This window comes from Ahaetulla prasina, chromosome 13 (genome assembly GCF_028640845.1).
Source record: "Ahaetulla prasina isolate Xishuangbanna chromosome 13, ASM2864084v1, whole genome shotgun sequence".
NCBI classification, from domain to species: domain Eukaryota; kingdom Metazoa; phylum Chordata; class Lepidosauria; order Squamata; family Colubridae; genus Ahaetulla; species Ahaetulla prasina.
In genome coordinates, this window is record NC_080551.1 from 11,256,324 (window position 1) to 11,269,990 (window position 13,667).

Here is a 13,667-nt window from a genome sequence, read left to right on the forward strand (position 1 = left end):
CATTTTGGGGTCTTTTTTCAGCCCATTTTTGAGGCTTTTTTCAGCCCATTTTCAAAGCTTTTTTTCGGCCTGTTTCTGAGGCTTTTTTTCAGCCTGTTTCTGAGGCTTTTTTATGCCCAGTTTTTGAAGCTTTTTTCACCCCATTTTCAACACTTTTTTGGCCCATTTTCAAGGCTTTTTTTACCCATTTTCGAGGCTTTTTTCTCCCGTTTTTTTTTGGAAAAAACAACCTGAAAAAAACCCTCAAAAACAGGCCAAAAAAGGGCTGGAAAAGGCCTGAAAAAGGGCCTAGAAATGGGGTGCACGGAGGCCAAAACCTTTTTTTTGTTGTTGTTGTTGATTTCCTCTTCTAAATTTAGGTGCATCTTATAGTCCAAAAAATAGGAAAATTGTCCCCCCCCCACCCATAAGCCAATCTTAAGCCCAGAAGCAGCTCTTCTTCTCCATGAGGATATGACCCAAAGTTGAAAGTTTGACTCTTCAATATCCCTATTGAAATCTTCTGCAGTTCTCTTTGTGCTTAGAAGACGGCAGGGTTGGCCTTAATTTATTAGAAGACATGAGTAGATTCTTAACTAAGCCTTCCCCACCACCCCCGTATGGATTGCACTAAGACAACGAAAGCCTTCCCCATAAAAACCAGTAAATGCGAGGATAATCTATTTTATCCACAACCTACTTTCTGGAGGAAGTTGAGAAAAGCAGTTGTAAAGTCAGACGCATTGATAATGCATGTTCTGCTTTTAAATTCCTATCATAGCAGAATCATGTCAGGTCAACCAAAGTTTACAGAATTATGAAGCCATCTATTGAGCCTCTCAAAAACTCTTGGCCAAAAATAGCAATAGCAATAGCATTTAGACTTATATACCGCTTCACAGTGCTTTATAGCCCTCTCTAAGTGGTTTACAGAGTCAGCCTCTTGCCCCCAACAATCTGGGTCCTCATTTGAGAGGACCCAAGGAAGTCCTCTCAGAAGGATGGAAGGCTGAGTCAACCTTGAACCTGGTGAGATTCGAACTGCCAAAGTGCTGGCAGGCAGCAGGCAGCAGAAGTAGCCTGCAGTACTGCACTCTAACCACTGCACCACCACGGCTCAAAAAGGTCCCATTAATGGAGATCCAAATGGCCTCGACTCTGTAAGATTTTTAGGACCCTGAAGGAGAGGTGAAATGTTCCTGGTTCGAACCGGATCGGCCAGTCACATAGCCATGCCCACCCAGTCACATGACACCCCCCTCACCAAGCCATGCCCACAGAACCGATAGGAAAGAAATTTAGATTTCACCACTGCCCTGAAGCCTTGGCTGGGTCCTCCAGAGATTTAGGTCACGAGATTAGTTGAGTTCTGCTACTGATATGGCTTTTATTTTGGGGCGTGGTTATTTTAATTAGGTGTCATGGTTTTTGTGGTGGTTTGTTTGATCTACGTGTGTTCCCTGGAGTCTGTACTGTGAAATGGGCAGTTCTCTAAATTATATAGACATATTAAACACACGCATCAATAAAAGACGATTCAAGCCATCAACATATTTGAGTTTCACGTATTCCTGATGTACGCTTTGGGATAGATAAACCTGGCCAATCATGGCTTATTCTGCTCTATAGTAAGCCAACAAATGAGTTGCAAAAGGCATGGATTTTTAAATTGATAAAGGCTTAGCCTTAAGACCTGTTAGATTAGGAAAGGTTGAGCTAATATGAACGTAGATGAATTAGATGGGAAAGGAAGGGAAACTGAGCCGGAATTTACAGTTAGATGCAGAGGGACAATTTAGAAGATTATTGCTTTAGGTAATGAAGACTGGAATAGCATATCTTTTTGGCTTCCTTATTGTTTGTTAGGGAGATTTTTTATTTCATTTGTTGGCTGTTAGGCAGCATGGTTCCATCCTGTAAATACGACTGTTTCCATCCAACCCAATAGCAGACTAGCCTGCAGGTTTTGTGCCAAAGCTGAAGCGAAGGATCAAATGGAATGGAAATGAGAATATAATGGATCAGATTGAGAATAATATTGCCGCATGTCAATTTAAATTATGAGCACGACAAAGGAAATGTTTTCCTATTGCGGTGGAGGAAAGGAGATAATATTAAGGATAATTGGGGTTTACAGGGATGATTCTAGAATCAATAGTCTTTTTGAAGCTGTAATTTTTTTTTTTTTTTAGGTTTCCGTTTTCCTCTCAACCTTGGTGGTCTCTTGTAGCAATATCCACAATTTATCTATCAGCATGGCATTGCCAGTGGTGGCCGGGGATTACGGCCATTGAATCCCATGGCAACTTTTCTAGAACAGTGTGTTGTTTTCAGAAACGTCACCATGATCAAGCAGGATAGATTCTGTGCAGACCTCACACACACACACAGCCAGTGGGGACCTCTTCCTTAATAGGTACGTGTCACATCTGTGGAAACAGCTGTAAATGAATTTTGAATTTTGCGCATGCAGTTGTTATTTTTTTTAAAAAAAAGATGTATTCAATTCTTTTGAAAAGGAAAGAGCTTATCACCATAGGCAGAGGAGGTCTTTTTGTAAATAGGATGAAGATAGCTTCACCTTAAAAAAAAAAAAAGATGTGTGTGAAAGTGAAACTTTGAGAATGAATCATCAGTCTTGAAATAGATAGGACTGGATGGGTTCCTCACTTGAGGAGTGAGAAGACTAGACTCCAAGTTCCTTTCAAAATCCACCTCTTTTATTGCTGTCTGTTGTTTGGATTGAAATGGGTGTGGAGATGGTTGACAATCCAGGGTGAGATAATGGATTTGTGAGGTTGCCAGGTTCACAACCGTTTGTCAAAACAATATTTTCAAAATGTCCTGTTGATGGGAGCGCCGTCTCAGTATTAATACAACACGGTGGAATGGGCTTGGAATTTTCCAGCAATCTGATTGGAAGTAGAGATAAAAGGATTTTGCATTTCCTTCACATTCTCTGTTCAGATGAAGATCAGGCGGTATCATAAAAGGAATTGTGATGTGATTGCCTTAGTTTCAAGATGCCCACAAAGTCTTCTCCAGACCTTGAAACTCTCTTTTAAGACATAATTTCTCTGGCATTTTCCAACATCATGAAACATAGAATAATTTACCCGTCAGGATTGCTCATCATGGCTGCATTCACCCGACACGTTAAACTTGGCTACTGAGTTGACCCAGGTTGGCACAATAGATCTATTTGCTTGTTTATTTCTAATCTTTGTAGCTTGCCGCAGCGAAGGCAATATGAACCACGGAGCAAGAGAAAACAAAGCAATGGACGTTCAAATAGCATACTAACCAAGACGAAGCAAAACCATAGTCAGTCAAGAAAGTTCAAAGTGGAATATTTTAATTGACTTTCAGAACGCAATGAGGAAGGATATGAGTCAGTTTGGCCTAGTGGTGAAGGCACCAGGTTAGAAACCAGGACAAAGTGAATTTTAGTCTTATTTTAGGCATGAAAGCCCAGCTGGATCCCTTTGGGCCCATTGGGGTGGAGTTCCCAGTGACATCTTTCCATGAAGTTGGGCCAGATAAGTAGAATCAATTTGGGCAAGAAGTTGCCTGACGTAACGTGGTGCTGGAGAATTCTGGGAGTTGAAGTCCACATATCTGACAGCTGCCCAATTTGAAAAACACCGGTTTAGACTCAGACAACAACCCCGCAAGGCTGAATGGTTGATTCCTTCTCCCTCAGGTCAGAATTTTGCAAAAACCAAGTGTGCTAGTTTTGGATGCTGAAACCAACATCCCATCTGCCTTGTCACCACAAAGCTCGTGCAATTATGACACAATCGTTAATCATTGCCTGTTCTGGTTGTGCTTTTTTTATTTTTTTATTTTAACGCCAGCTGCATCCTTTTTGTCTTGCAGGGCAAATGCACAGCAAGTTAGATAAATTTCCTGTTCTTTTGCTCAAAAACTGATGGCAATAACCACCCGTGAGGCTCTGCTTTAAGGACACCAGATTGAAAATGACATGGGATTGCGCAAACACCATGGGGAATTTTCCTGCCAGTACTCACTTCTAGTAAGAGTTGTTGGAATTGTTGACGGTCTAAAATATCCACTACTTTGTTTTCTCTTCTGACCAGCTCATATGATCTACTTTTTTTTTTCTTGTTCTGTGTTTCACTTCTGCATCATCCCCTCCCCTCACCAAAGGGATGGCTGAGATGTGGAAACTGTCTTCCTTCTCTTCGATAAACCTTTGGAAGGAGAAAATTGCAACAGGTTCACTTCCTCTACTTGACTTAGAGTAATAACTAAGTCAAAAGTTCCCTCCCAGTAGCCTTAATGAGCATTTAAATTGTTGGCTAAGAGTGTTTTGCATTATGATAGATTCGTTTAGTCATATATTAACTTTTTAAGTGGCCGTATCTGCTGTCTAAAGATAGAAGGCCACAGATTAATACTCATCTGTTGCATCTGGGGGAAAAAATATTTTTAATGTAACGGGTTAGGATTTTCGGGCGTGTCAACTTTCAATTTCCAAAACAGTACGGCTGCTCAAAAGTTCTGACGTGCCTTGGGGGACTGTAAAAATATTTTAGTTACTGTCATATAATTGAGATGTGCTTGGTAAGGAACTACCTAAATTAACTTTTTAATACTTGGTTTGTTTCAGTAGGATATCGCACATTGTGCAGAACCACAAAATGCTTAATCATGGCTTACTGAATTGGTTGAACTTCAACAACATGGTAAGGTTATGGATCATAGCTTTCAAATCACAAAGGGCTGGACTGGCTGAAACTGAATGCACGCAAACTACATTGTAAACTAGTATAATATGTGGAATCCTACTGTCAGGCCTGGAAGCCATATTATCTTGGTGCCTTCAGGGTCCAGGCCTGCCACAATACTACCGTGAGAAGTTGGGAGGGGGGGATTGCATGACTGAAGTAGAATTAGCCATAACAAAACTTCGCAGAGAAGTTCAAGGCCATGGCGTCTGACAGATGTGCTGAGAAGAATGTGGCAGTTGTCTTCTGAACGTGAAGGAACTGATGGGAGCGGTGGTGGACATGTGGGAGAAGTAGCCAGCGTCTTGAACTTTCTTTTGGGTGAGGAAAACCTGGAAGCTCTCAGATTCAGATCTTCCACAGATGTGCCAATATGACATCTCCAATAAAAGTTAGCTTTGGGGAACTGCAAGCCTCCGAGTTTGATTTCTTTGGGGGTGTTACTTGGAACACCTATACTATATAATTTTTTTTATCAAGTGGGATCCATTCTATGACTGCTTTGGTCCACCTGCCACCAGTTCTTCTTGCTATGTTTCTTGCTATATTTTATCCATTTGATAAATAGAATAGAATAGAATAAATAGAATAGAATAGAATAGAATAGAATAGAATAGAATAGAATAGAATAGAATAGAATAGAATAGAATAGAATAGAATAGAATAGAATTTATTGGCTAAGTGTGATTGGACACACAAGAATTTGTTTTGGTGCATAGGCTTTCAGTGTACATAAAAAGAAAAAGAAAAAGAAAGAAAAAAAATACCTTCATCAAAGGTGCAACATTTACAACACAAATGATGGTCATAGGTTGCAATTTAACCCTTAGTGATAGCAACAAAAAGTTACAGTCATACAGTCATAAGTGGAAAGAGATTGGTGATGAAAATGATGGGAAGATTAATAGTAGTGTAGATTTAGTAAATAGTTTGACATTGTTGAGGGAATTATTTGTTTAACAGAGTGATGGCCTTCGGGAAAAAACTTTTCTTGTATCTAGTTCTGGTGTGCAGTGCTCTGTAGCGTCGTTTTGAAGGTAGGAGTTGAAACAGTTTATGTCCAGGATGTGAAGGATCTGTAAATATTTTCACAGCCCTCTTCTTGATTCGTGCTGTATACAGGTCCTCAATGGAAGGCAGGTTGGTAGCAATTATTTTTTCTGCAGTTCTAATGATCCTCTGAAGTCTCTGTCTTTCTTGTTGGGTTGCAGAACCAAACCAGACAGTTATAGAGGTGCAAATGACAGACTCAATAATTCCTCTGTAGAACTGGATCAGCAGCTCCTTGGGCAGTTTGAGCTTTCTGAGTTGGCGCAGAAAGAACAGTCTTTGTTGTCCTTTTTTGATGATGTTTTTGATTCTCGTGATGTGATAGAACCTAGAAATTTGAAGGTTTCTTCTGTTGATACTGTGTTGTGCGCATCCACGAAAGAGACCCGAAACAGGATGGATCGATGACATCAGCAAGTATTGCAGGCCCAATTGGCAGAAAAAGGTTCAGGACCGCATAGGTTGGAAACATGAGGAAGAGGCCTTCGCCCTGCAATGGACAGACAATGATTAAAATGATGATGATGATGATGACACTATATACACAACATTACACATATATCTTACGAACATACTATGATTTTAATGTGCTTTGTGAAATAATTATCATGAGCTAAAAGTGTTTCACCCTGCAGTGGACAGACGATGGTTAAAATAATGACGATGATGATCCTATATCAGTAATGGCTAACCTTTTCCGGACCGAGTGCCCAAAGCACGTGCACGAACACACTTGCGCATGCAAACCCCCAAAATGCAATGTGTGTATGCCCCCCACATGCACACCCAGCCCCCCATGTGTGCGCAGCCCTCATACACACCCCACCCCGCGCATGCATGCACAGTCCCCCGCATAAGCCCTGCCTGCCATGAATGCATTGCGCTCCCACACATCCCTGCTCCCTCACACATGCACAGGCATCCCCCCCCGCATGCGCCCCACACATGCGTGGCAGAGACCCAAAGACCAGTTGGCCAGTGGGAGGCACATACGTGGCAGAGCTGAACTGGGATGACTGCTCCAGAGGTGGGTTTCAGCAGGTTCTGACCAGTTTTTGGGTATTTCAGAGAACCGGTAGTAAAAATTCTGACTGGCCCTGCCCCCATCTATTATCTGCCTCCCGAGTCCCAGCTGATTGGGAGGAAATGGGGATTTTGCAGTAACCTTCCCCTGGAGTGCGGTGGGAATGGAGATTTTACAGTATCCTTCCCCTGCCATGCCCACCAAGCCATGTCACACCCACCAAGCCACACCCACAGAACCAGTAGTAAAATTTTTTGAAACCCACCACTGGACGGCTCGCGCGCCATCACAACCCAATATGCACAACATTACATATACGCAGTGGTGGGATTCAAGTAATTTAACAACCGGTTCTCTGCCCTAATGATTTCTTCCAACAACCAGTTTGCCAAACTGCTCAGAAAGTTAACAACTGGTTCTCCCGAAGTGGTGCGAACTGGCTGAATCCCACCACTGCATATATGTCTTATAAACTTACCACAATTGAAATGAGCTTTGTCAAATAATTATCATGAACTGCAAATGTTACTCTATTTTGTCTTTAAAATGAAGATCTCGTTCCACTTGGGGGGGGGAAAAAACCCAAGCCTTTTTACGAGTACATCAAATTATGACTTCCTAGCTAACATCTTCCATAAATCAAAACCTCTGTACTTCAGGATCGGATCAAGCCTTGGAAAGATAAAAGTGATGTTTCAGTCATGTCAGCTAAGGAAAGATGAAACTGATGGACGGAGGCTAATGAAATCAGAGTAACATTTTCGGCCTTCACTTTGTTGATTGAGGTTCACCACATATTATTGTCTGGGCTATTAGCATCCTGAAGCACAGATATAGAGCGTTGTTTGGGGTTAACCTAGCTGCGCAGAGGCTCAAAAGCTGCAAACTTCATGGGCGGAATAAAGCTGTTAAGGCAAGTGCTAACCAGGTTAATCCTGGGTTGTTTCTTCACAGGGAGCTCACCGCCAAAATATCATGTAATATGTCTGCCTTCTTTCTGGCTTGGCTCATGAAATGAACTAAGGCATAACCCAGATCAGGGGTGTCCGGAGGAGAGAATGAAAGGAGTTAAGATGATGTGGGAGAAGAGCAGACAGACCTGGGGGGGATGGAGTTAAGCACGTCATCAGCTTAGAATTGTTACAATGCCGCAAATGCTCCAAGTCCAATCCCTCTTGAATTCCGTTGACTCTTTATCTGGCGCCGATTCAGAGTTGAGCTTCAGTTGACTAGATTCTTGTGTATAGGCTTGAGCAATAGAGCTTCTGAACTACAACTTAACATACATGATCTTGATCCTTTGTGCCTGACAGATGGCAGTGGCAGGTGGAAAAGGTGCAGGACTTCTGTCACAAAGTTGTAGACCCTCCCTTGGCTTGTTGGACTCTGCTGGTGACCTTCTACCGCTGCACCATAGAGAGTATTTTTAACTTACTGCACCTGTTTGCCAATTGCACAGTGGCAGATAGGACAGCACTCCAGAGGGTTAACATCATTGCCCAGAGGATCATTGGTTGCCCTCTCCCCTCTTTGGAACAGCTTTATAGCTTCCACTGCCTTAAGAAAGTTCAAAACATTCTTAAAGCAAGGGTGAAATGCTCCCAGTTCGAACCGGATTGCCCAATCCGGTAGTGATGGCGGCGGGTGGTTCGGAGAACCAGTAGCAAAACTCCCTGCCCACCTCCCATGCCCTGCTGAGCTGCACGATCATCACAAGTTTTTCTTTTTTTACTTTTAAAAGCATTTTTTCTTCAGCCGAAAAAATGCTTTTAAAAGTAAAAAAAAACCCTCTGATGATTGCGTGGCTCAGCTGGGATCGTTAAAGCCTTTTAAAAGCATTTTTTTTACAATCTCTTCAGCCGAAGAGATTGTAGAAAAAATGCTTTTAAAAGTAAAAAAAAAAAGTTGGCCATGCCCACCCAGTCACATTACATCAAGCCACACCCACAGAACCAGTAGTAACGAATTTTACATTTCACCACTGTCTTAAAGATCCATCTCATCCTGGGCACTTTTTTTTTTTGAACTATTACCATCTGGCAGACGGTACAGGGCAATAAAAACAAGGACAAACAACTTCTATCCCAGAGCAGTAACTATACTGAATTCTATTGTATAGTGCAATATTAATGCAATATCAGGGTTTTTTAATTCAATTGTATAGACTGTGAAGGCTGTGTATTTTTGTTTTATTTTTATAGTTTTCTTATGTACAATGTACACTGAAGATGGCATTTAATTTTGTTGTACGAGGTGCAATGACAATAAAGTAACAACTACAATTACAATTACTCCCCTCTGTGGATGCCCCAGATCTAGATCTTCGGTTTTTATTTCCCATGTTATGGGAAACTAGTCACTGTACTTGGCGAACCATGTTACTAACTGAACAACTGCAGTGATTCACTTAACAACCGTGGCAAAAAAGGTCATAAAATGGGGGCAAAACTCACTTAATTACTGACTTGCTTAGCAACAGAAATTTTTGGCTCAATTGCAGTTATAAGTCAAGGACTACTTGTAAATGACTGCAGCTGGGTTCATGCAAGTACTGGGACAACATTTCCACGTCAAAATGCATCGAGTACAAAATTCGACGAGTTTTGAAGCAGTCAAGTATCGAGGTACCCCTGTACAAAACCTCATTTGTTATGGGGAGGGGGCACACAATTTGTGGGTCTCATCAGGCTGTTCCTTGGGTGTTAATCTCTCACGGCATTTTGATACTCTTGTATTGGGTCCAAAAGCCCTTTAGATGGGTTTTTTTGTTTTGTTTACATTTATATCCCGCCCTTCTCCGAAGACTCAGGGCGGCTTACAGTGTGTAAGGCAATAGTCTCATTCTATTTGTATATTTACAAAGTCAACTTATTGCCCCCAACAATCTGGGTCCTCATTTTACCTACCTTATAAAGGATGGAAGGCTGAGTCAACCTTGGACCTGGTGGGACTTGAACCTGCAGTAATTGCAGGCAGCTGGTTTTAATAACAGGCTTCTTATAGCCTTGAGCCACCACGGCCCTTGGTTGATACCTTGATAGGAAGAACAAACTCTAGGAAGAACAATAGTTTGTGATGAATATATTTATATATTTACAATTATATATTTACAGATGGTCCTCCACTTACAACCATTCATTTAGTGACCATTTGAAATTACAAAGGCACTGAAAAAAGTGACTTATTTTGACCATTAGCAAACTTATGACCATTGCAGCATCCCTATGGTCACATGATCAAAAAACAGATGCTTGGCAACTGGCATGTATTTATGACGGTTGCAGTGTCCTGGGGTCACGTGACCATCTTTTGTGATCTTCCGACAAGCAAAATCAGTGGGGAAGCCAGATCCGCTTAAAAACTGTGTGACTAACTTAACAACCACAGCGATTCGTTTAACAACAGTGGCAGGAAAGGTCATAACATTGGCAGAAATTCACTTAGCAACTCTCTTTTTGCTTAGCCTCAGAAATTTTAGGCTAAGTTGTGGTCATTAATTGAGGACTAACTCTATAGCAGAATAAATATACCAGAGTCTTAAAAAAAGAAACAGAAAATGAATGTTCCCAGCAGTTCCCTGTGAGGACCCAGTGGGAGGCAATTGAAACAGCCTTGTAAGAAAGAGAGTTGTACAACCACCCATTCTTCCCCAATTCGTGCAATTTTCTACAATAGGCCACACGTTTCTGGAAGAGCCACTTCCCTTGTTTGCTACATCCGCTAACTTCTCCATCAGCGGCCGCACACCAATTTAAAAAGCCGAGGAGGCGATTCCTCTCCGTTTACTGGCATATTAGAAAATGAAAAATCACTCTGCAATTTCTTTTTGCTTGCTCAAAATTGCTCTTTGTCAGATATAATATGCGGCAGCAGCATGCCACCCATGTGGTGCAACAGTGACAGAGTATTATACGGTGTAAGACGGATGACATGCTCAATCTAAGTATGAAATGGCAGAGGTTGAAGCTTCAAATAACTCGGTATGGGTTCTGAAGAATGCCCGTTGCATCTCACGCAAACTAAAATTGCTGACGGCATCCGAGACAGTTCCAGGGGGCCAAAAAGGCAGCCACTCTTTCCCAACAAAAGAGGGTCTCAGAGTTGTTGAGTCTCCTTGGCTGATGTCATCTAGATCCTGAAATATCACTGCTGAGTTTGCAAGTAGCCGTGTTATTTCTCTGCCCTGTATTGATAAAGGAAGTCATGCAAAGCTGTGTCATGCAACCATTTCCCCAAATGGGAGACTGCGCTGGGATGATGCTTCATAAAGTCGAGGGAGTGAGGTGGGAGTTTACAATGTTATAAGGCAAAAGAAAAATTAAACTTTTGTCTGCATTGATTTGGCTCTAATAAAGGAGAATATTTGTAGCTCTCTGAGCTTGCTTGTTTTCTGGCAGACGTTTCATTACCCAAACTGGATAACACCATCCAGTGGTGGGATTCAAATAATTTAACAACCGGTTCTCTGCCCTAATGACCAGCTGGGTAGGCGTGGTTCGGTGGTCATGTGACCGTGTGGGCGTGGCCAACTCAACATCACTCGCTTCGATGGGCGCTTCGCCTTAGCTGTTACGATGTAAGAAGGGTTAACCAGAGGGGCAGTTTCTGTAAGCAGGGCAATAAAGATTAGGCTAGAAACAACACCAGAATGTTTCCTTCCTGCCTTTCTTACAGGATTAGCCCTGGAAAGTGGAAAAACAAAAACAAAATGAGATTTCTTCCAACAACCGGTTCTCCGAACTGCTTAGAAAGTTAACAACCGGTTCTCTGCCCTAATGATTTCTTCCAACAACCAGTTTGCCAAACTGGTTGTTGGAAGAAATCATTAGGGCAGAGAACCAATTGTTAAATTACTTGAATCCCACTACTGGATAGGGCCAGTGTTCAAGTCTGTCAAGATCCATCTGGATCTTGAGCCTGTCTTCTAAGGTGTTAACCAGTGGTGGGATTCAAATAATTTAACAACGGTTCTCCGAACTGCTTAGAAAGTTAACAACCGGTTCTCTGCCCTAATGATTTCTTCCAACAACCGGTTCTCTGCCCTAATGATTTCTTCCAACAACCGGTTCTCTGCCCTAATGATTTCTTCCAACAACCGGTTCTCCTGAACAAATGCGAACTGGCTGAATCCCACCACTGACATCATTTGTACTGATCAGAAACATCAAACTAGGTAACATCGTCCGTGCATCATCAGCACAGATGATGTTACCTAGTTTGGGCAATGAAACATCTGCAATCAAACTCAGAAAGCACCAAGGACCCCAATTTTAAGACTTGTGGACTTCAACTCCCAGAATTCCTCAGCCAACAAGCAGAGGGCACCAAGGACCTCTGATCTAGCCCTCAATAATATTTCCATCATCTTGGTTGAAGGCTTCACTTCCGTTTCTTTGCAACTATGGCACAAACATGCTTTGCTAATATATATATATTTCATTTCCTGCCTTGCTGGTGGAACCCCTGGCAGCCACAATATATCTACTTGCTTGTCCCACCATGAGTGAGACTAGCTTAAGCAACTGTTAGTGACATCACTGTTGAAATAATATTTTCCTCCTTACTTGGCCACCACCCAAGAGCTGTGACATCTCTCTCTTATTTTGGAAAAAAAGTTCAACCACTGGAAACAGAAGCAATACGATAGGATCAGACTTAGCTTGGGGCCGGTGTAGTTTTTTACCACACCTTTTTGCCTGAGAATAACAGACAGATTAACTGAGTTGGAAGGGACCTAATAGGTCATTTAGTCCAACTCTCTGCTCAAGCACTATACCATTTCTGACAAATGGCAGTCCAGTCTCTTCTTGAAAGTCTCAAGTGATGAAGCTCCCACAACTTCCAAAGGCAAACTGTTCCACTGGTTGATTGTTCTCACTGCCAGAAAGTTCCTCCTCATTTCTAGATTGAATCTCTCCTTGGTCAGTTTCCATCCATTATTCCTTGTCTGGCCTTCAGGTGCTTTGGAAAAGAGCTTCACCCTTTCCTCTCTGTGGTAGCCCCTCAAGTATTGGAAGATGGCTATCATGTCTTCCCTGATCCTTCTCTTCACTAGACTAGCCATGCCCAATTCATGTAACCGTTCTTCATATGTTTTGGTCTAATCAACCTGGTTGCTCTCCTCTGCACTTTTTCTAGAGTCTCAACATCTTTTTTTATAGTGTGGTGACCAAAACTGGATGCAGTACTCTAGGGTGATCTTACTAGGGCTTTATACAGTGGTATTAATACCTCACTTGATCTTGATTGTATCCCTCTATTAATGCAATTTAGGATTGTGTTGGCTTTTTTTTGCTGTGGCTGCACACTGCTGGCTCATATTTAGCTGATTGTCCACTAAGACTCCAAAATCTCTCTTACAGTCACGGCTATTAAGCCTGGTTTCCCCCAGTTTATATGTGTGCTTTTGGTTTTTCTTACCTAAGTGTAAGACTTTACTTTTCTCTACATTGAATTTAATTTTGTTAGATAGGGCCAGTGGTGAGATTCAGCCAGTTCGCACCACTTCGGGACAACCGGTTGTTAACTTTCTGAGCAGTTTGCCAAACTGGTTGTTGGAACAAATCATTAGGGCAGAGAACCAATTGTTAAATTACTTGAATCCCACTACTGGATAGGGCCCAGTGTTCAAGTCTGTCAAGATCCATCTGGATCTTGAGCCTGTCTTCTAAGGTGTTAACCAGTGGTGGGATTCAAGTAATTTAACAACCGGGTTCTCTGCCCTAATGATTTCTTCCAACAACCAGTTTGCCAAACTACTCACAAAGTTAACAACCGGTTCTCCCGAAGTGGTGCGAAGTGGCTGAATCCCACCACTGGTGTTAACTATTCCTGCAAGCTTAGTAGCATCTGCAAATTTGGTG